Source organism: Amblyomma americanum, chromosome 4, assembly GCF_052857255.1.
Source record: "Amblyomma americanum isolate KBUSLIRL-KWMA chromosome 4, ASM5285725v1, whole genome shotgun sequence".
Taxonomy (NCBI): Eukaryota; Metazoa; Arthropoda; class Arachnida; order Ixodida; family Ixodidae; genus Amblyomma; species Amblyomma americanum.
In genome coordinates this window covers 16667121-16691553 of record NC_135500.1, presented here as the reverse complement: position 1 = coordinate 16691553, position 24433 = coordinate 16667121, and the positions used below count along the sequence as shown (strand labels likewise).

General features: G+C 47.9%; 1 protein-coding gene across 2 annotated transcripts in view; it reads left to right on the top strand.

Annotated features, from left to right (window-relative positions):
- The window catches only part of LOC144127807 (uncharacterized), a 1292097-nt gene that overhangs the window by 1065004 nt on the left and 202660 nt on the right, over positions 1 to 24433 (top strand). The window lies entirely within an intron of this gene.

Sequence of the window (24433 nt, the reverse complement as noted above, 5' to 3'; positions counted from 1 at the left end):
TTAAATTAAGAACTACGCAGCGAGCCATGGAAAGGAAAATGATAGGTGTGACGTTAAGAGACCGGAAGCGGGCAGAGTGGGTGAGGGAACAAACGCGTGTTAATGACATCCTAGTCGAAATCAAGAGGTAGAAATGGGCTTGGCCAGGGCATGTGATGTGAAGGCAAGATAACCGCTGGTCCTTAAGGGTAACGGAGTGGAGTGGACCAGGGGGCGGCAGAAAGTTATTTCTGCGGATGAGAATAAGAAGTTTGCAGACACATGGTGGGCGCAGCTGGCAAAGGATACGGTTAATTTGAGACACACGGGAGAGGCCTTTGCCCTTCAGAGGGCGTAGTCAGGCCGATGATGGTGGTTTGTAATTGCCACCAACAGATTGCCATTATATATGGGCTTAGTCGCGGTATTCTTCCCGAATCTGAAGGATTTTAACGCGATAGCGTTGAAGCTTGCGCCGTTGTCAAGAAAATCCCGTGCCGGCGTTGGCGTTGTAAGCGGCAAGCCACGAGCGTGACTCTGGCAGGTGGTGGGCCGACCGGATAGTGAGCCCAGAACCTGGGCCACACAAGGCCCGCCACTGGTACCACCTGGTGCATCGCTGCACGATTGCGCCAGGAGGTGTGTGAGGGCTACGAATGGCCAATTCTGCATACATGGGAATTAGTTAGAGGCACTGTTAGGGCGGAGCTTAAGTGTCCCCTCCAATTTGTTTTTTCATGATGGTGAGATAAAGTGGGCTACCTTGCTGTTTATTCATTTATTAACGTGATGACGGCTCACCAGCTAAGAGGCAACTCAGATTTGAACTTTTTCTGTCGATATATGGCAGCACTTAAGTACCACGAAAAGGAGGAAACTTCTATTACCCCTCCAGGTGTGTAAATTCTACCGCGACATCTCCTCGACCGCGACACGAAAGTATTGGTTCTTCCGCGAACAAAAAGTAGGGCCGAGAACTTTCTGTGTATATCCTTTCAAAGCAGGGAGACCGAAGCACGAAAGAATAAACCGTCTCAAGGGGTGGTGGTCACAGAATGGACCCTTTTCCAGGAACACACCACACAGGTGCCACAAGGAAAAGTACGTTTTCCGGTTTGGGTCCCCCTAAGCTCCCTCGCATCTTTTCTGCGAAAATACATTTACAATGATAGGGTGGGGTACACAGCCTGTAGTTAGAAGCAGTGTTGGTTTAGCCTATAGCCAGAACAGATGAGTGTGAGTCATCTTTTGAGTCATTGACACACCCTGCGAACACCTTCCCTTCCGCAATTTGGCCGGCTATTCCGTATTCCGCGTATTCCTCCGACGCCACACGCAATACAATCTTGGTGACCGTGTACGAGTGTGGACGCCGATTCGACGGCGCGGCCTCTGTGAAAAGCTTTTTGCGCTCTCATTGTTTACGCTGTCAGTGTTTATTTTCCATTGTCTTTGCTGTTGTTGACCTTACTTTTTGTTCAAGCATCCGGCCGATGCTTCTTTGACAAAAGGAATGCCGCGAAACTGTTTGTTCAAGTTCAAAACCGTTGGCGCGCGGTAATATCACTTCGTTATGCGAGATCCGACCAGCGCTATTTAGAAGGAATGCAGCCAGGCGCAACTATTTCGAAATTATTCTGGGCTGTTGTAGTTGTTTTAAGCGCCTTATCTTGAAGGTTCCTCTTCGATGACCACTGAGCACGTTTGTTGCTATCGGAGTCGCCGAATTCTTCATTTAACTTCATTTATGGTCGATAGACACTTCAGTAACTAAATTACTGCTGAAATACTTCGTTTCATGTCTCCTTCACTGCTTATCACGAAACAAATCAGACTGGGGTAAAAGGGTGAGATGCGTGGTTTGCAAAAACACTGAGATCGTCCTGTTGCTATTTGTGGTGACTTTGAACGCGAATTTCGCCATTGCACAAGCGACTACCAACTGTTCTGGACAAAGTTGCTAGTAGTAGTTTATTGTTAAAAATAACAAAAATTGCAATTTAATAGAAGATGGCCACTGCAGCCACGCCAACCACGTGTGCTCTTTCTGAACACAAAAACGGCAGCGCACTGGAATTGTTATGATGTCAGGGGTTTGAAAGCGAAAATTCCACACCTACTACGGTTTCCGAAAAAGTCTCATTATGAGCTCTGCTATATTAAGTTCTTTTATATATTTTATATATTTATATAGCGCCCCTTCCGAGCGTTTTTCTGATTGACATGTGCGACTTTTGGAAGCGTAGCGCAGGAGGTGCGACTAGGTGCGGCGCATACCGAGGCGTATCTAATTGGGAGAATAAAGACGGTTGGGGAACGCTTCACACATGCGAAGCCGGTTCAGAAGCGAAACTGGATGATTTTGCCAGCCAGGCCATGAGCGTCTGACATCACGTTATTCGCACCACAGAGATGTCTATTCTGGAGTTGGGGGCTCGGAAACCCGCGAGCTCCTTGCTGCAGATAAGGTGCAACCATGCTTACCCGCGTACAGTGGACAGCACCTGCACTGATAACGCGAACATTCTGGCAGAGATATGACTGGTCGCAAGGAGAATTGGGTATAAAGAGCGACGCTCGACCAAAGATTGGTTAGAGAACCGATGTTTCGATGCCGATCCGACACATTCTGGTTTCACTAGCTTGGAGCCAAAGCCGAGCGTTGGCTTCGACCGGTTCTCATGACGTCGCAGTTGCAGTGCAGCAGGGGCTGAGCAGGAAAAGGAAGGAGACGGTCCTTTCTCCCTTTGATGTGGGCTGTTGCACGGGAATAGATAGTTGTCCGCGAGTATAGCGAGAAATCGCAGGTGATTGGCAAGTGCCCCAGTGAAAGGAGGTTAATCGCTACGCCATGAGAATCAATCTACGCCATTAGCCCTGTTTACATGAACCCGATTGCTTCGGGCCGATTCGGGGGTCGGGTTGAGCATGGTAAATCCAACTCAACCACTGCGTGTTTACACGAACTCGATTTAGCGATTCGATACCGGTTCAGCTGTGTCGACACCAAGCGTCGAGCAAGCAGTAGCAGCCTCCAAGATTGAGTCACGCCATCGCTGTATCGGAGGTGCGACGGCGCACGTGGAAAGCAAGTTCGCATTTATCCCCTTCCCTCTCAATAACCCTACTTTTCGACCCAACAGCGTTTACAAGCACATCGGTTCAGGGTCGAGTTGAGTCACCTACCCCTTGCGGCGGAATTGACTGGACCCGAACCGTCGACTCCCGGCTAGGCGTGCGTACCAGTACCGGTTTTCAAACGACCAGGCGTGTGGGTTCATGTAAACGCCGGCCGCTATCGGCTCGAGGCCCTCCTATGAGGAATATTTGCAGCTTCATTCTTGACTTGTATCGACATTGGGTCACTGCGCCTTTGGGCTGGGCAAGGAACAATGCTGTTCTCCCACAGTGTCCTGAGTAGGGAGCCCCCATCCTGTGTTTTGGCACTAACAATGCCTTATTGTGTGGCTGCCGGGAGGGGAAAGGGGGAGGGGGGGGGGGCACTTTTGGGTGTGGCCTTGAATTCCACTTCCTTTCCGCTTTCCGCACCAATAGCTCGAGTAAAAATGAAACGCAGAAATCCTTTCCGAATACAGCCCAACCAAGAAAAAAGGAAAGAAAGAGCTCAAGTCCGTCCAAGTTCTGAGTAAAAACCTGCGCGCACCAACACGGAAAACCAGGAGGCTGGTGGTAGAGGATAGTAGCGACAAAATATTCTGACGCCAGATGGAGCCACGTCGCGCTAGTTAAATCTGGCGCAAATTTCAAATCTCCGCAGAAAATACATACACAATTTTCAGAGCCTGTAAAACGCAAATACTACGCTCGATATGAATGAAAATTGCAGCTTGACAATCAAGAAAGAAAAAGGGAGGAAATGTTGCGGAAAAAATTCTGATATTTGGCTTAGTTTTTTCACAAGATGACATGAAGGACCGACATACCTAAAGGTGCAATTTCTCTGGATATTTATCTCTGATTTGTAAAAAAAATGAAACTTAAAGAATAATATCTGCCTGCAACATTTCCTCCATTCATTAAGGAAGAAAGCGCTGCCACAGACCTCATGAAAATTGAGCCAGTTTTAGACACGCTACAGCCTCTGAAAGTTCCCATGTATTTCCTATGTACACTGTCACTGGTGAACCCACTTAAGGGTCCCCTTCAGTTGAGAATCGCCGTAGTTGTCGGCGTTGGTGCTGTCGTGAAAATCAGTATTGGGATGCAGGGTCGCGATGTCACAACCACACGGCCTCGCGCGGTCCTGCGCCAGCCGTCCTGCCGTCCATCTCCATGACAAAAAGCCTGCATTTTTTGCTAGCCAGCACGGATCGGATGGCCCCTACGGTGCCCGTCCCCTTTGCCCACGTGCGCGTCCCTTGAGTGTCCCAAGAGGGTCACTGTCAAGTATTAATCGCGAGACAGCGCTGTGTTTGTCCTCGAGTCTTCTGGTTCCCGTTTTAATGCCCAAGCATTTCTGGGCTATGTCGGCGGGGTCGTGTCACCAAGACGTGTCCGCAGCGATTGTGACGTTCGCAGAAGAGGACGCACCAAAGGAATGGTTGTGATCGATAGAGGATGATTTGAGGATGTTGTACAAAAAATTGATGTCAATAGGATAATTAATTAATTGGTTAGAGCCAATAATGTCAAAAAAACGTCGAAATAGCGTGGACATCGATATAGTGAGTGCACGGGAAAACAGCCGTGGACGACAAAATAGTGGAAAAAATGGCAAAAAAGTGAAAATAAAGTTTGAAATGGATTGAAATGTTTTCGATGAGTGATAATTACTCGAAAAAAAAGGTTGATTGGCATAGAATGATTAGTTAATTATTTAGAAACAAAAGTCAATGGACGGTTGAACAGGCAGGATGGGTGTGTAGTAAGTGTAGACCGGAAAGCAACCATGGCGCCAAATTTGAAAGCCCAAAAGAAGTGAGATGAAAAGAGGGTTTAATCAAAGTGTAATTGGTTAATTAAGGTGAGTAATTACGGAAGTGGAATAAAAGAAGAATTAAGTGGACAGGAAAGCAACCATGGCGCCAAGTTTCAAAGGCGACGAGTGTTGAGCAGGTGTCAACGCTTTCGCATTCCTCCAATGCGGGTAGCCGCAGCGATGTCGACATGATTCTCGTTGCATGCAGCTAAATGTGCTAGTCAAATTAGAGGCTAGCTTGCGGCAGGAATTCCAACCGACGACATATGCACCTTCAATTGTATGCCTTCCCAGACTTTCGTGTAAAAATTGAGATGCACCTGTTCGTCGTACAGCGTCCCGAGTGGTGTTATACGCGCGCTTGCGTGTGGGTAGGTGATGTCATCGAGGAAAAAAAGACTGCAACTGCAACCAAACGTCTACGTTTTGCGTTTTGACAGTCTTTCGCACTCCGCACGTGTCCCTGCCGATTTTTTTTTTTTTTTGCCAGCGTAAGACGAGCCTGCAATGGGATCGTTTATTCTGAGCGGCAATTTTTCCTTCTTTTCTGACCTGGCGCATTAGAAAATATGCGCAGTGTATCACGTGATTATGGAGAAATTACGAAGAATCTTTCGTATTGTCCGCGCAAGAAATGAGTCGATACCGCTGCGTACTGAGTTTTGCCAGGTGTAAATGTTCTCGGCAATGAAGGCTGCGGGGCCTCGAAACGGATTGAACGAATTGGTGCCTCGAATCAGTTTGACGCAGGGAGAGTTCTTTTGCGCTGAGCCTTTCTCGAGTAATCCTCTGTGAAAAACCAGCAAGTAGAAAATTGCAGCCGGTTTAGCTTACTTGGTCAAACTGGAAGTATGTGCGCTAGCACGCCGCGTTTCATTTCGCTTTCGGGTCGGGCAATTAAGGGTTTCAAAGTCAGGCAAAGATCGGCGAAATCGGGGGCGTTAGTGGTCGAGCAATAAATAAAGGAAAGTCTGGGACCGCTTAACGACGAAGAGGGCAACGCGTGCCCTGGAGCCATTGCGCGCGATGGAAGTTGATGACGACAGCGCGAGGCAGTCAAACACGAGGGTTCTTCGTTCGCGGCGGCACCGCAGTGCCCTCGCGCCGCCGCGGCTTGGAGACCCAGTACTTGCTCCATTTCTGCGCCTCCAGCTGACTTCGACCCTCGGAAAGAAAGCGTTTCTTTTCGAGACCTTAGTCCTAGCGTTGCTCACTGTATTTATTAATTTTTCCCAAATACTGTTAGCCCTTGCGGGCTGTTACAGGGTGGGAATGGTACAATCAATCAATACAACGCAGTTCCAGCTCTTTCACAAAGGTTTCTAGTGGACAAATTTTGGCGAATACGCGTCTGTCAAGGTTATTCCATTCTATACATGTTTGAGTCAGAAACGAAGACTTATAGACGTCAACTCTCGGCATGTATGACATAACAGGATGGTTAGTACGCGATGACAGTCTTCCGGGGGGGCTGCAAGTACAAGCTGGAATCCAGATTTAACATACTGTGATAAAGCTGACACAGAAACTTTAGCCTAGCAATTTTTCTGCGAATAGCCAATGTTGGCAACTGTGCTCGTAAAAGTTCTTTTCAAAAAACACGTTATCTACGGATTGCTTTCTTCGGTAAAATTGGAAGATTGGTTTTGAGGAAAGGAAATGGTACAGTGACTGTCCCACATATTTCGTCGGACACCCGAACCACACCGTAAGGGAAGGGATAAAGGAGGGAATGAAAGAAGAGACCAAGAAAGAGGTGCCGTAGTGGAGGTCCCAGAAAAAAATTCGACCGCCTGGGAATCTATAACGTGCACTGGCGCTGCTCAGCGCACGACTCTATCTTGGAAACGTCGGGCAAGGCGGCTCCAGAAAGCGGCTGTTGTTCTGATATCGGCTTGCTCGCTTCCTAGGTCAGCTTTATAGTTACGAAAGGGAATGAGTCGTTTGCTGCGATATTTTAAGAATGAAGCTGACGCATTGTGCACGTTGGTGCTCATGCGAAGCTGGGAAGAGAGAGAGAACCAACTTTATTGAGAGCCTGCAGTCGCTATGGCTACCGTAACATGGGTGCCGAGTTACCGCGACGCGGCTTGGACGTCGTCACGTCAGCGCCTTTAAGACTGCATCCGGGTAGGTACTGTCCGCGGGCAGCGTAAGGCTTGCGCCCTCCCCCGCTGAGTTACCCGGTCGCTGTCTATCGAGGGCCGCCGCGACCTGCTGGACGGCCTGAAGTTGGGTGGGTGTCGTAGTCTCCACTCCGCGCTACAGCTTCAAACTGCGGCGGGATCGTTGTCATCGCACTGGTGCAGCTGGGAAAGCAGTAAAAAGAGAGAGAGAAAAAATTTTGTCTTCTCAGTTTAAGTGGGCGCTTCTCCCATGTCCAGGAGTCCACTGGTGGTTGCTGCCCGCCAGCCCTGTCCGCCAGCTGATGCAGGGACGAGGGGTCCGAGCTGGCCAGTACCGTCAGCCACTGCTCGAGGTTCCTCCTCTTTCCCTGAATATCTGAGACTGCTTTACATGCCCAGGCTACGTTGTAGAGGTTCGAGACCTCCCCGCATTGCGGGCATAACCTATCGTAATTTCTCTGGCCAGAATGCATGGTATCTTGCTTAGCTGGGGTGGGTGCCGGCCTGTAGGCCCCTCCAGGTTGCTGCCTGTGCACTCTTGAGACTTCACAACCTCAGTGGCAGCATTTTGTCGGGCAGCGCTAGTTTTCTAGCCAAAGAAAAAAAGTGGTTGGCAGTTCAGCATTGCCAAGCACGAAACATTGTGCGAAAGCACGGTTCGATCTTTGCAGCTGGGCACCACCGCCGCCTACCGCAAAGCACGACTGCCGTCTTCACTGATCCAGAGATATGGGCCCCTCCTCGGCTGCTGACCCGAAAGACGAGAGTTCGATCACGGCCGCGGCGGTCGAATTTCGACGGAGGCGGAATGCTAGAGTCCCGCGTGCTGTGCGATGTCAGTGCACGTTAAATAACCCCAGGTGGTCGAAATTTCTGGAGACCTCCACTACGGCACCTCTTTCTCTCTTTTTCTTCTTACGCTCTCACCTTCCTCCCTTACGGCTCTGTTAAGGTGACCAGCGAGGTGTGAGACAATTACTGCGCCATTTCCTTTCCTGAAAAAAGCAATTTTTAAGAAGGTCCCGGTCAGGCCGTTTCCTTTCCTGCCTTCACTACTTCTCCCGGGGTGCCGAATCACCGCGAAATGAAGATTTCAGATTACACCAGAATTGGTTTACGTTATATACAATTGCGGTAACAAAACTTTGACGTCAGGGCGCGGCCTCTCTGCCCGGTGTTCAGAACTGCTCTCCCTGTTCTCTCCCCCGCCGGCCGCGTCCTCTCGAGCCTTTTCTCCCCCCGATGGGGTTCCCTTTCCAGCGGGCTCTTGGTCGCTCTCCACTAGTACTTTCTTGCCCTCTGAGTTCTTCGTGGCCGCCGTCTCCGCAGACATTTCCTCGCACCAGGGACCCAACGGGCTCTGCGAGTTCCTGGAAATGCGCGGCTGTTGCGCAGAGCTCCCGCACTGCACACGGTCTGGCTCAGCTGGCGATGACTGCCGAGGGATCCGATGCCTCTTGGAGGGCTCCGCTTCCTGCAGCCGCGGGCTCCCTTCGTGCTGACCGTCCGTCCATCGCCAGCTTGTGACCTCCTCGCCAGTTCGAACCGTCGTTCGGCAGCGGAGCTTTGGCTGCTGCCTGGGCCGCTCTCGCGCACGCACGCACCAGCATGCACACACACGCGGCGCTCCTGTCGTTCGCGCTTCGGGGAGATGCTGACGCGCGCACGAGAATCCACCAACCCATGTGAGAAAAACTGAAGACAGCAACCTTTGGTGGTGAGGTTGCTCACGGGCGGAGTGCCGAATATCCTCCAGCGTGCACACCGCATGAAGACGCCCCCCCCCCCCCCCCATACGCCAGAAGGGAATTTGTTTGGGGGTGTTGATTCATCGTCGCGCAGAAAGCATGGCACAGTAACTACAAAAGACGAGGCGAGGACAGGGCAAGCGCTACTCTCAGCAAAGCAATTTTATTGCGGGTCCGAAGCTTATATACATATATACTCCTCTAGCTTGCGAGGGGAAAGAAGGAAAAGGAAAGGCAAAATTGTCACGTGCCACTTACGCTAAGAAATCCAGCTCTGTCTTTGTAGAGCCACAGAGGGTTTGCTGAAACAATCACCACCTGCCGTGCTGTCACTGACGCTTCTCGTACAATCTCCCTATCAGGCCGACGCGATGGCTGCACGAAGAAATCGTTCGGTCATTGGATTGGAAAACATTTATTGTCAGCATTGAGCCCTATGTGGGCGCTATACTAGATGGCCTCGAGCCCGTGGTTCTCGGCGACCTTGTGAGCCCACTCAGTGGCCTGAGCTGGCCAGTATAGCCTCCCACCGCTCTAGAGAAGGGACTGGTAGTAGGTCCGCTGGTGGCGGCGCCTTTTTGCAGCCCCATAGAATGTGATCGTATCCGGCTATCTCGCCGCATTCTTTCCAAGTTGGATCGTATTGTGTTGGGTACATGTGAGCTATTTTTGACAGGCTAAAGAAGGCTAGCGTCTGGAGCCGACGCCACGTTACATCCTGCCTTTTGTCGAGCTTCTTGTCTGGTGGCGGATATATCCTCCTTTCCAGTTTAAAGTGATTAGTGCAGTTGTGAAAGGATATGAATTTATCTCTCGTGAAATTGGGGGACTCAACCTGGCTCACTGCTCGGCTGCCATAACCTCGAGCTATACTGTGAGCCAACTCGTTTCCCCTATTCCCCGAGTGTGCCGGCACCCATATTAGTTCCACCTCTCTTTGGTTCCAGTCTTTATGCCTTAGGATTCGTTCTGTCTCCTTGGAGATCATACCCCCCGCGAAACTGTTTATAGCGACTTTGGAGTCGCTAATTATGGTGACTGCTTTGGTGTTGACCATTGCCATGACGATAGCCACCTCCTCCGCTGTCCCCGAGTTCTTTGTTTTAACCGAACGAGCCAAAAATGTTTCACCCGAGTCGTTCACGCCCACGACCACAAAGGAGTCGCCTCCCTCGTATTCCGACGCGTCTACGTAGGCAGTGTATTCCGAGCCAACTTGGCTTCAAGGGCCTTTGCTCTTGCTCGCCTCCTGCCTTCGTTAAAAGCAGGGTGCATGTTTTTTGGAAGCGGTTTAATAGTGAGTGAGTTCCTCACTTCTGTCGGTAGTTTTGCCGGCGCATTTTTTCCGGAATTCTATCACGTAGTCCTAGGTTGGCCAGGATCTTACATCCCGTATGTGTGGTGGCGAGTCGTCTTAATTGTGTGATTAGATGTGCCTCGCACAGTTCCGCGATGGTGTTGTAGATCCCAAGTTTAAGAAGCCTTTCCGTAGGGGTGCACTGGGGTAGTCCCAGGGCTGCTTTATATGCCTGTTTTATGATCCCCTCCATTTTGTGCTTTTCCGCGAGCCCTAACTTGAGATAGGGGATGGCGTATGTTATTCTGCTTATAACAAAAGCCTGAACCATTCGGCACAGACCTTTCTCTTTGACTCATCGTCTTTTGTTGCCTATTCGCCTTATCAGCCTGGTTGTCATGTTAATTGTCGGCTTAAGCCTGTTTATTGTCTCTGTGTTCTTTCTATTGTCCTGGACTATCAGTCCCAAGACACTGATTTTGTCCACTCTGGCTACCGGTGTTTCATTGACCTCTACCAGAATGTCTCCTGCGTTGGTATCGCGTTTGCTAGCCCCCCGGATCACCAGAAGTTCGGATTTGCTTGGCGAGCATTTTAACCCTGCCCATTCTGCGTATTCCTCGGCAATATCGATCGCCTGTGGTAGATTTTCTTCTATTTCACCATCATTGCCTGTGTGCGTCCATATTGTGATATCGTCCGCTTATAGCGTGTATTTTATTCCTTTCAGTCTTCAATAATGGTGGTAGGATCTTTAACGCTAAGTTGAATAAGAAAAGGGATAAGTAGAACGTTCATTTGGGCGAGTTGGTATAGATGCATCTTTAGTAAAACAGCGCGAACAACGTAAGACAAGATGAAGGAGGACACAGGACGGGCGCTGACTCTCAACTGAGTTGAGAGTCAGCGCCCGTCCTGTGTCCTCCTTCATCTTGTCTTACGTTGTTCGCGCTGTTTTACTAAAGAAGAAAAGGGACAGCACTGAGCCCTGCGGGGTGTCCTTGTCTCCTAGCTTAAAGGTTTCCTACTTAATGTCTCCTAAATTTATATCTGCTGTTCTTTTGGTTAGAAAGTCCCTAACGTATTCGTAGGTTCTCTTACCAGGGGCAGTTTCGGCAAGATTAGTTAGTATGGCGTCATGTTTGTCGTTTTCAAAGGCTTTACATAGATCGAGGCCCAGTATAGTTTTTGTGCCCCCTTTTTTGGGTGGGTCTGTGATGTCTGTTTTGAGCACGAGCATTACGTCCTGCGTGGACAACTTGCTCCTTAATCCTGTTATGGTTTCGGAAAATACTTCTTTTTTCTCTGCCTACTCTTGGAGTCTGTTTACAATCACATGTTCCATGAGCTTCCCCAGGCACGCCGTTAGCGATATCCTCCTTAGGTTTCCCACTTCAAGTTTCTTGCCGGGTTTGGGCATAAAGACTACTTTAGCATGTTTCCATTCTGAAGGTAGACTGCCTTGTTTACCTATCTCGTTTAGAAAGTCTGTGAGTGCCGTGACGGATACTATATTTAGATTCCTCAACATTTCGTTGGTTACGCCATCTGCCCCCGCCGCCGACGTGGTTCTTACTTGACTCATTGCTCTCCATACCTCCGCTATCGAGGTGCCCCTATCTAGCTCTGCGTTCTCTGGTCCTCGCTATGCTAGAGAAGAGCCCCCTTTGTCTGTGTTGGGGTATCTTTTCCTCAGTTCTTCTATTAGGTCTTCGGCCCTGGTATTTGTGAACCAATCTTTTCAGCTGCTCTTGTGCTGTCGTCTTAGTTTGTCCTGGGTCTAGCAAGTGGCGAAGAAGTTGCCATTTATCCTTACACCCTAGCTTTCCATTCATTTCATCGCAAATCTGTCCCCAGTGATGACTCTGAAGTTCGTTCGCGTACTCTTCCATCTGTCTTTCGAGTGTCGAAATTCTCTTCTTTATCTTTCTATTGTACCTCTGCTTTTTCCACGTCTTCATGAGGCTCTCGTGGGCTTCCCACATATGGGCCAACCTCAAGTCTGTGATATCACTATTTCCACTGGTTGGGGTCTCTCTAGTGTGTCTGGTTACATCTCTTTTGAGCATCTCGACCCATTGATTTAGATCCGTGATCACCCTCGGAGCGTTTCTGTCCCTGAGTTTTCTAAGAGCATCCCAGTCTGTCAGCTTCGTTTTGTGCAGCTTTTTCTTCAGCGGCCTGGTTTGTGTTTCAATCTCTATGATATAATGATCACTACCCAAGGTGTGTCCTGTGTTTGACCACTTCTCGCCCTCTAGGTCTTTGCCTAGCGTCAAGTCTGGCGACGTGTCTACATTGACGCTGTTGCCTATCCTTGTGGGGTCTTGTGGGTTGTTTAGTATTGTGATTCTTAAGTGTTGGATTTCAGTCCATAGTTTGTCTCTCTTGGGGGATGCCGTCCTATATCCGCATGCCAGGTGCGGGGCGTTGAAGTCCTCCGTAATTACTAGTCCTTTCTGATTAGCTAGTCCTTTCTGATTAGCCCTGTCCCGCGGTTTCTGGGTGAGTTGTATGTATTCAGAATAAAGAGGCTGTTGTCCCCTTTTGTGTTTGGGATTAGTTCTATCATCACGTAGTCTTCGCTCGTGTTTTCGAGTTCATGTTGTATTGCAGACAGATTTCTCTGCACCAACGTGGCCGTGAACAACTTGGGTTTGTGCTCCCCTTGTGTTTCTAGCGGAGTGTAAGCGGCGTATCCGGTTAATTTAGCCGTGCCTTTGCCTCTTGTAGCGTGATTACGCCCGGTGCGTTCTCGCTTTATTGAATGCGTGCCTGCAGGTTCTCTCTCTTCGAGTGGAAGCCTCTGCAGTTCCACTGCCAGATTGTAATTTGCTGCCGAGGGGCCATAATGTCCTAGGACTGTTGTTGCGGTTGCAGCTGGGAGAGGGTGCTGCCGGCAACAGGTGGAAGTCTGGCTTCTATGTTTCTTAGTCGTTCCATAATTTTCTGGAAGCAAGCCATGGCTTGTTCTCTGACCATGACGAATTCCGCCGTCAGATTATCGACACGTTCGGTTAGTTTGTCAACCCTGGCTGTAACGGCATCTATTATAGCGTCTTGAGCGTCAACGCGCTTCATGAGCGTGTTCATGTCTGACCTAAGCTTACTGTAAGTTCTGGTTGATGCGTCCTCGATTGGACTATCTGCCGTCTTTTTGGGCTTGCTGTCTTCGGTGTTTTCCTTTCTGGGTAGAGGTCGTTTCGCGGGAACTCGGGTGTCCATATCCATTGCGTTTTCTTTATCTCCCCCTTTGTTTGTGCTATGTGGAGGCGTCTGACTCATGTTTTGTGACTGCTGCAAAGTTGGCTTTTCTACCACCTTCGGCTGTTATGTGTTACCGTTAATAAGTTTCCTCATCTACGTCATTTCCTTCTTTATGTTATCGAGCTCTCTGTCTCTCTTAGCGAGCTGCTCTACCAGTTCCTTCTACCGAGCGGTTTCCCAAAGGGAGGTCTTACCTGGCCAGCCCACCTTTTTGCCCATGTTTCTGCTCTTGCTTGAACCTTTTCCTTTGCTCGATCTTCTGCCTCTGCCCGGACCCGAGCTGCCGCCTCCGTCTCCGGTCCCCGGTAGTGGTGGGAAGGAGCTCGATCTGCATCTTCCCTGGTAGCCTTGGCGGTTTCCGCTGTCGTCCCTGATCCTCAATCTTGGTTGGTGGTCGTAGTCATGTTGCCCCGGGTTATTCTTGGGTCTGTAGGGTATTTTCTTGGCCAGCCTGTACTTGCGATTCCGGCTGCCGGTGTTGTGCGCCCTCCCGCATACAATGCATTTGGGGTTGCATGTCGGTAGTTCTCCCTCTGGTGGATCCGGGTGGTCTTCGCCGCATCTGCGGCAACGCTTTAGCCGTGGCTTGTAGCACACATCCGTCCTGTGTCCCGTCTTTCTGCAATTGTAGCAGGTCTCTACCCGCTCTCGGTACGGGTAGACGATGAATACTGATCCCCAGTAGAAAACTCGTCTGGGGAGCTTTTTCTCTCCGACGGTGATCAAAATAGATCTTGACTTTCCAATTATCCGGGCGTTGAGCACGGCGGTGCTTGGGTAGCGCTTAATGAAGCCTTGACGGACTTCTTCCGGGGTTCCGATGTCGTAGGCGTTGTATGCCACGCCCTTAATGGCGTCGTCGGGAGCCGCGACGTAGGGTGCCATGTCGAGGGTCTTTTCCCCGATAACTATCGCCTTGATCCTCACGTGAGTGCTCGTGCGTTGACGATTTGGTGTGCTGATCGTGTACGTGTTGTTACCACAGTTGATTCTTGAAATGTCTTCGTCCTGGACGTCTCCGTAGGGTAGGTTTGCGGCCGCGCACACGGCCTGCAGTAGGTGATGTGGCACGTAGTCGTTCAAATTCCAGCCTCTGGGCCTGAAGATTATTTTGTAGTCGCCCTCCGGGAGCCTCGGCATCTGTGCCCTCTTGCGGATGTTCGGATCGTGCCTGTATTTCTGATTGTTAGTATATTTCTTGTCCCCGGCGCCAGCCTTCCCTTTGTCCGCGGGTTTCCCCTCTTTTTCCCTCATGCGGTCGTGCATGCCGAGAACAGTCTCCCACTCACCGTTCTCGAATTCCGAGGGGTCCAGTTCGTGTCCGTTGACGACGTTTTTCATCGTGGTGGTCTCGGGGCCAGCCCAGGTGCCGGCTCCCGTCGATACAGGGTAGGCTACGCTAGGTCAGGGCATTAGGCCTCTCTAGCTTCCACATGTTCGAAAAGTGAAAGGTTCGATGAAATGCGAAATAGCCCACCGATTGGCCAAACTCCGGTGTCCTCTTGCACGGAGTGACGAAACCGGATCCTTTCGCGGTGTTTTTCGGTCCGCCGAAAAACAGCTTAGCGGGAGCGCATGCGACGCACGTCCTCACCGCTCGGCTTCGTCGTCTTCCGTCGTTTGGTCAAACAGAGGATGGCACGGTACGCGTTTCAGGATCACGCCTCGTACAGCGGGCAGCCAGCTGTCCGTCAGTGGCCACGTAGCTGACTTCCTTTGTGCGCTCTTGCAGCCGGGCGTTTAAAGGGGCTCTGAAATACCTTCCGAGGAGAAGAGATCACTTGCTCAATCATTGCACTGTGTCGACATGAACACCTGAGCCAAACAATACACTTCTACGAGCAGTAGAGGACCCACAATTACACGAGAAAGTTGGCGAGCCCTTCCCGACGACCTTTTCATGCTCGCACCCTCCTCCGTCCCCCGCATCTGCGTAGAAAAGGTGAGAGTTGGCCATTGGCTAGATTCTTTCAGACGTCAGGCCGCGGCCAATCAGCCGCGTAGCTCCGGCGGGTCAGGAATCTCTCCCCTGGAGGTGGGGCCGGCGGAGGAGCACCAACCTTCCAATGTGCAAAAAGTGACGAGAGGAGAGGGAAAAGCCCGAAGACGCTGAAATTCAAATTTTGACTACAGATGAATCTGTTTCTACAAACGCATTAAAAAAATTCTTCCTGGACAATATTCGTATGGCAGGGGAGAACTGTATGGCAGGGGAGGATTTTTCGCTCTCGGCTCATAAAACCAACCCACGTTATCTTTAAAACGCTACCTGAAATCTAAAAACCTGGGGCTATTCTATTCGGGCAATTCGTAGGTGAAATGGAGTGGTTTAAAACATGCATTAACAGAAGCTAAAATGCGCGAGGTAACAGGGTCAGAAAGTGCAAACAAATCGTCTAAACGAGTGTTCACGAAAGGCTCAATAAAAAAAGATGTACTTAAATCAATTAAAAAGCCATCAATGTACCGAACAACTCTTAAAACCATAACATCTCCCAGCCAGCCAGAAAGCGAACCTGGTGAACACTCTCAAGGTTCGCTTACACCCAATAAACATAAATACCCACGAGAGGAGCACATTGGACCTTACTCGACGCGCTGTTTTCAGCGGCGCTGCTCTCGTCGGCGGTGTGGGAGCGCCCGAGATGCGCGGAGCACCTGTTCGCCGAGCTCCGGCGGCAGTCGGCGCCGCTGATGGTGCCGTGCCGTTTCCGACGTCTTTCGCTGCGGATACCCATTCTTCAATAGGATCTTCCGGAACGGACTCTCAGCCATCGCTCTTTTCATGACTGGCGTTTACCCCTGGGTGGCAACCGAAAAGCAGTTCCGCTTTGCATTGGAAACGCCGTCGCGAAAGTTTCCCTGCCGGGTTCATTCAAATGTAAGCGACCGGGACCACCTTCGGCATTTCCTTCTGCGAGCGTCGCGCCCCAAGAGTCATCTGCACTCCAACAAAGGTCCCGCTTCTCGTCGCCTCGGGAGGGGCAGAGGTGCTTCACGCGAACTCTCCATCTGCGCCACGCGAATGCTAACGCGGCCGCGGCTGCTGTGTTTGTGTTGACATGGTAATTTATTCAAAACTTCTCTGGTCTTATCTGCTACCTGCTGAAGTTCAAACGTGGTCACCTTCGCCAGAGGCGTTCTTCAGCACTCCTCATTGCTCCCGATAAAGGTAAGTATGGCGAAATGTTGCTATTCTCTCGGTAGGCGTTCGTCTTGGCATCGCAGCCTGAAGGATAAACGGAAAAACAAAGCACATACTTACACGGCAGTGTTTAAGGTATTAACTGGGTTATTGTTAAACTCTCAGTGGCTTTCGTGCCAGCTGCATTGAAAGGTCGTTTGGGCTGTAGAGCCCCGTAAAAACACAGTATAAACTGACGTCGGTTACAAACTGGAGTTGTAACTCCATTACGTGGATATTGCACCGCTCCTCACCGAGCATCGGTGGAATAGATTTTAGCAATATACATTCGCAGGCGTTTTTCATTCGTTTCTTCCTGTTAAAATGAGCCTCTTTAACAAGAATTGCCGCCTGGCAATTTCCTGTGTATCTTTATTACGAATTTTCTACTTTGCGCCGGAGAACGCAGTTATGCAAGACCTGTGGAGCATGACGCAGAAACGCTTTTGCGTGCCGGTAGACTCCAACTGAGCGATGCAGCGATGGCGTAGAGGTATAACATCCGCCTCGCGTGCAAGAGGACCGGGGCTCAAATCCTGGTGCCGCGCAATTCTCCACCGGGTTTAAAAAAAAAATCCGCGTGTCGATGGAATTGCATAACCAGGCCTGGAGTGCGGCCTGATCTCGGTGACCAGAACCGATAACGCACTCTCTCACCAGAGCAGGATTTGGCCACCCTGGTGTAGTACTTGGCCACAACCGTCTATGATCAAACCAATTAACCCTCGGCCCTCAGTCCCCAGCGGCTGCAGAGCAACTGACCACGGCGGCGGTCAGACCTGTGACGCAGCGGAGGGTGCTAAGAATCTCTGGCTCCGGACAGGCCGCCATTGGAATCTGAACCTGGCAACGTTTAACGCTAGAACTTTAGCTAGTGAGGCTAGCCTAGCAGGCTGTTTGAGGAACTAGCGGGAATTAAATGGGATGTGATAGGGCTTAGCGAAGTTAGGAGGACAGGTGAGGCGTATACAGCACTAAAGGACGGACACATACTGTGCTATCGCGGGTTAGAGGATAGACGAGAACTAGGTGTGGGATTCCTCATTAATAAGGATATAGCTGGCAACGCAGAGGATCTCTACAGTATTAACGAGAGGGTAGCAGCTATAATAATTAGGCTGAATAGGAGGTACAAGCTGAAAGTGGTGCAGGCCTACGCACCCACATCCAGCCATGATGACCAGACCGTTGAAAGTTTCTATGAAGACGTAGAATCGGCAATGAATAAAGTAAAATCGCAGTACACTGCACTTGCACTGATGGGCGACTTCAATGCGAAGGTGGGCAAGAAGCAGGCTGACGACCACGCGGTAGGTGACTATGGGATAGGCTCTAGAAATAGCAGGGGAGAGTTATTAGTCGAATTCGCGGATAGAAATAATTTACGGATCATGAATACCTTCTTCCGCAAACGAGAAAACAGGAAGTGGACCTGGAAGAGCCCCAATGGTGAGATTAAAAATGAAATCGACTTCATACTATGCGCTAAACCTGGCATCATTCAGGATGTGGCCGTCCTCGGAAAGGTGTGTTGTAGCGACCACAGAATGGTAAGGTCTAGAATTAGCTTAGACTTGAAGAGGGAGCGGAAGAAGCTAATGAAGAAGAAGACCATTAACGAGTTAGCCGTAAGAGGGAAAGCACAGGAGTTTAGGATAGCGCTGCAAAACAGATATTCGGCTTTAACTGAGGAAGATGATCTTGATGTTCTTTCAATGCACGATAATCTGACATCAATAATTACGGAGTGCGCAGTAAAAGTAGGCGGTAGGACAGTTCGAAAAGATACCGGGAAGCTATCTCAGGTGACGAAAGATCTGATTAAGAAGCGCCAAAGCATGAGGGCGTCTAACCCTACCGATAGAATAGAACTAACAGAGCTATCAAAGTTAATAAATAAGCACAAGGTAGCCGACATAAGGAAGTTTAATATGGAGAGAATCGAGCATGCTCTAAAGAACGGAGGTAGCCTAAAAGCAGTGAAGAGGAAACTAGGCATAGGTAAAAACCAGATGTATGCATTAAGAGACAAGCAGGGCAATTTCATTCGCAATATGGATAAGATAGTTAACGTAGCCGAAGAGTTCTACACAGACCTGTACAGTAGCCAATGTAATCAGAGCGTTAATGAGAAAGACAGCAGTGCACAGCAATGCGTCATCCCGCCAGTAACGAAAGATCAAGTAAAGAAAGCCTTAGAAGCAATGAAAAGGGGAAAAGCAGCTGGGGAGGATCAGGTAACAGCAGATCTGTTGAAGGATGGAGGGGACATCGTGCTAGAAAAACTAGCCACCCTGTATACGCAATGCCTTATGACCTCGACTGTACCAGAAGCTTGGAAGAATGCAAACATTATCTTAATTCATAAGAAGGGAGACGCCAAGGACTTGAAAAATTACAGGCCGATCAGCTTACTATCCGTTGCCTACAAAGTATTTACTAAGGTAATCGCTAATAGAGTCAGGGCAACGTTAGACTTTATTCAACCAAATGATCAGGCAGGCTTTCGTAAAGGATATTCCACAATAGATCATATTCACACTATCAATCAGGTGATAGAGAAATGCGCAGAATATAACCAACCTCTATATATATAGCTTTCATTGATTACGAGAAAGCATTCGACTCAGTGGAAACCTCAGAAGTCATACAGGCATTGCGTAATCAGGGGATAGAAGAGCCTTATGTCAAAATACAGGAAGATATATATAGCAACTGCACAGCTACTATAGTCCTCCATAAAGTCAGCAATAAAATTCCAATATTGAAGGGCGTCAGGCAAGGAGACACGATCTCGCCAATGCTGTTCACCGCATGTTTACAGGAGGTATTTAGAGGCCTGAATTGGGAACAGTTGGGAATAAGAATAAATGGAGAATACCTAAATAATCTGCGATTTGCTGATGACATTGCCTTGCTGAGTCACTCAGGAGGTGAACTGCAAATCATGATCAATGAGTTAGACAGGCAGAGCAGGTCGATGGGTCTAAAAATTAACATGCAGAACGCCAAGGTAATGTTCAACAGCCTAGCAAAGAAACCACAGTTCACAATTGGCAGCGAGAGCCTAGAAATTGTGACGGAATGCGTCTACTTAGGGCAGGTAGTGACAGCTGATCCGGATCATGAGAGGGAGATAACTAGAAGGATAAGAATGGGGTGGAGCGCATATGGCAAATTCTCCCAGATCATGAGTGGCAGTTTACCAATTTCCCTCAAGAGGAAAGTGTACAACAGCTGTATCTTACCGGTACTCACCTACGGGGCAGAAACGTGGAGGCTAACGAAAAGAGTTCAGCTTAAGTTAAGGACAACGCAGCGAGCCATGGAAAGGAAAATGATAGGTGTGACGTTAAGAGACCGGAAGCGGGCAGAGTGGGTGAGGGAACAAACACGGGTTAATGACATCCTAGTCGAAATCAAGAGAAAGAAATGGGCTTGGGCAGAACATGTAATGCGAAGGGAAGATAACCGATGGTCCTTAAGGGTAACGGAGTGGATTCCAAGAGAAGGTAAGCGTAGCAGGGGGCGGCAGAAGGTTAGGTGGGCGGATGAGATTAAGAAGTTTGCATGCAAAGGGTGGATGCAGCTGGCAAAGGATAGGGTTAATTGGAGAGGCATGGGAGAGGCCTTTGCCCTGCAGTGGGTGTTGTAGGGCTGATGACGATGACGACGATATATATATATATATATATATATATATATATATATATATATATATATATATATATATATATATATATATATATATATATATATATATATACTAACATTTATTGTACAATACAAACATTTGAAACCAGTTATACAGCAGGAGAATTCAATAGTGTTGGTAATATGTAGGACCGCATTTGTTGCCCATAGTTAGTGCGGGCTCTAGGAACTTGCCAGTGTGCCTTCATTCGCAAAGAGCGGACTTGTTCTTTCGCACTTAAACCTGAAAGATGCTGTAGGAATGGGTCGTTTTGTTCAAGAGATGTCTGATAATGGTTTAACTGCATATTGTCGCACATACCACTACGGGTGCGAGATTTAATGCCTTGAAAATGGGTTCAGTGTGTCCGTCGTAGGGTTTATTGGCGACAATACGGACCGCTTTCTTTTGTAGCTTGTATCGCTTGTCTTTGCTTGTTTTTGTTGTGTTACCGCACACCACGAAACAATAACTCAGCTGTGACAAAAACAGACTTGTAAATTAATAGTTTGATGTTCTGCAGCAGAAAGAAACGCAACCTGCACGATATTCCAAATGTATTAGTAAGTTTACTTAGTAGAGCTTCTACTTGTTTGTTCCACGACATGTTTTCAAAAAGTATGCCAAAGCTCTTATATGTGGGAAACAAACTCTATATCTTTAGAACCCAGTTTCAAATGCAGGTTGCTATCAATGATACTTTGCTTTGATCGGAATAGTACAGCCTTTGCTTTAACAGTATTTATTGTTAAAGATTTAGTATTACTCAAGATGTGCAGTTTTTGTAATAGCGAATTTCCTCTTATTAACTCAGACAGGTTTGCTCCTTTCAGAAATAAGCTCATATCATCAGCGTAGATCACAAATTTAGATGTGCTGTCAATTTTCCCTACATCATTAATATAAAGGTTAAATAACAAAGGACCTAATATGCTACCTTGTGGTACGCCTGCACGTATAGTTTTATTTCAGACACAGAACCATGTATTGCCACTATTTGGCAACGATGTTCAATATACGATGCCAAAAGGTTCAAGAATATTCCTCGGAAACCATTGTATTTCGGTTTTGTTAATAAAGTGTTACGGTTCAGGCGACCGAATGCCTTGCCATAGCAATCATGTATACCTAAACCATTTGATTCCTTTTCGAACGATTCTAGAATGTATTCTTTCTTGGTTAGGAGGGCAGTTTCGGTAAAGCACCTCTTCCTGAAGCCAAATTGACGGGGAGTAACTGAATTGTGTATGTTAGAAAAACTGGTGATGCGGTTGTGGAGTACATTTTTAAGACATTTAGAAAAAAAAACTGGCAAAATGGAGATAGGTCTTGTAATTCGAAAAGTTATTTCTGTCGCCACCTTTGAACAGAACGGTCAGTTTCGCTACCTATAACCGTCTAGGAAAGGTTGCTTGGGAGAAAATTAAGTATATAATATGTTCTAGCGCGTGAGAAATAATATTTACTGCATGCTTAATTGGCAAGATTTGAAGGTCATCAATGTCTACACTTTTGCTGTTACTTAATGACAGGAAAGTGGCAGTGATTTCAAGCGACGTGGTGGGCATAAAAAATGCGCTGTCCGAAAGCAGGTATAAATTTTCTGTGCAGTTGGCGTCGTAAGTGCTTTTTGCCAAAGAAGCAAAATGATCATTAAAGGCGTTAGCTAATTCTGTCCCACTTAATATTTTCCCCTGAATAGAAACACAGGTAGGAGGGGCAGAGGTGGAATCTCTGCCAAGAACTACGTTGATTCTTTTCCATAAAAGATCGGCTGTTTTAGGTACCTCATGATTAAATAGATTATCGTAGTATCTTCTCCTGGCACCTCGATGAGAATTATTTATTTATTTATTTTATTTATTGCAAGTACCTACAGCACCCATGAGGCATTATTGTAGGGCGGATATAGCTACATACAATAACACATGCAAAGAAGATATTGGGAAACATGTCAGCAGGGTAACAACAATATTATAAGTAGACTAAAAAAAATATACGTAACATAGATCGGCACAGCGCTGATAAAACGTACGAGACCTGGAAGAAATACACCAGATCACCATTTCAACAGCACTTTGGAATTAAGGTCCACAAACCACATCATTCGGAAGATTATTCCAGTCCAGAATTGTGTTAGGGAAAAACGAATACTTATATACATTAATGCGGCATTGATAACTCTTAATCTTTTTCGTGTTGTACAATCATTGTAAAGGCTATGCAAGAACTCCAGCCTGCAAATTTTTCTTCTGGTTGCCATAGTCTTGCCAGTCACAAACCTTGCAGCACGTTTCTGTACCCTTTCTAACTTGTCAATGAGAGTTCCCGTGAAAGGGTCCCATGCTACACAAGCGTATTCTAATACTGGCCTGTTTCTGTGAACCTTAAAACGCCGTAAATTATCTATATTTTTTGTACTAATGAACCGGAGGTAATATCTGTTTTTCTCATCTAAAACAATAATGTGTTCTCCGGTTATCCACGGTTTTCTCGCTTTACGTGGAGACATAATGGTTTCGTATGGAAAACATCGGCTGTATACTTCCTTAAAGATGTCAAAAAGGCGTCATAAGCTTCTTCAGCGTGAGCAGCTCTGAAAACGCTCGTTCAATTTGCACGGCAAAGTTCGTTACTAAAAATCCGAAGCGTGGTGGAATTTATTTTCCTGAAAGGTATGCCTGGAGAGGGTGCCTTGGTAGACTGTTTACCGGGACTATGACTTGTTGCGAGAAAAATGGGCAAATTATCGCTAATATGCTTATTGATGATGCCTACTGTGAGCGGATGAGTAGAAAGGTTCGTGATAAATAGATCAATTAGAGTCGCTGTGGAAATCTGAACGCGTGTAGGCAAACATATAGCGTTGATGAAGGCACCTTTGCTAGGTTTCTACAGAGTTTGGTCTGGGCTCTTGACACTCGAAGGAAATTAATGTTCAGGTCACCTCCTAGGATTAATGTGTAACTTTCATCATTAACCCAGAAGGAGCTATTGGGAGGGCAGTGCATTACGGAGTATACGTTAGCGCCGCATGTGGCTGTTAATTTTTCGTAGTCTGTTGTTTACTTAGAAAATTGTTCAAGGATCGAGCACTGTAGGCTACCATTTATCAGCATTACCACGCCGTCACCTCTATTGCTTGTCGGTTTAAAAAGTAGGATTTATAACCAGGCATTTGAAACGTTTCCACCTCATTGCGATACCAGGTTTCGGTTATCCTAATGTCTAAATTTGATCCGAGAGATTTTAGTAACAGATAGATTTCATCTTTGTTTCGAGCCTATTGTGCGTTTACGCGTACTAATGAAACGGAATTTTTCTTTTCGTTTAATAAAGCCGCAAATTCATGGGGCGATAAGGAACAGCTTTCCATCCTGCTTTGGGTCCACACTGCGGTTTTCTGGCCGTGTGTGCTACTTATCTTACCCAAGTCACTTGGTCCTCGAACGTGAAGTGCCCCCGATGATTCGTCCTTTTTCGCAAATATCTTTCCATCTCTGACCCAAGCGAACTTCCACTTCATCTCACCTTTTTTGGCTGTTGTTGTTCCGAGCAGTTTTTTTAGTGCTGGACAAAGATGCTCATTTATATATATATCGGCTGAGGATCTTCGTGGCCTCGGTCAGCGGTGTAAAGACGTTTCCTTCGGGCCTTTTTAAAGAAGGGCGTTGCGCTTTGAGCGACTGTGGAGTTGAACAATAATGTTGTAGTTTGAGTCATTTTTAGTGGCTACCCTGTGGCAGATTTCCGCGTCATTTTGGGAATCTGGCTCGCTTACAGCATCTCCTATTGTAGCAAAAATATGTGGTAGGCTTTCGCCCGGCAAACTTAGAATCCCTCTGATTTCAACATTTCGGTTTCTTGAGTACTGTTCGAGTATTGGGATTCTTTGCTCGTTTTCGCAAGCCTGCTGTACCTAATAAGTCCTAATAAGTCATTCTTATGCTCTCTTAGCCTTCAAATGATGCATCGGCCTCTTTGGTCGATGTATACCTTGCGGCAGAAGAGAGGGTTTGAGTAAAAACGCCTTCCGCGCATGCCGTTAAGAGATTTCTGTGCCGCGTGGGGCAGCCTCTGTTTCCTTTATCTTTTTCACTTACAATCCGACAGAGCCCCGATAGGCGCTGGGGGGAAGAAACGTCTGCTCCTGCTTTCTCTCCAATTTTCTTTTAAGCTGAAGCCTTAGAGTTGAAGTT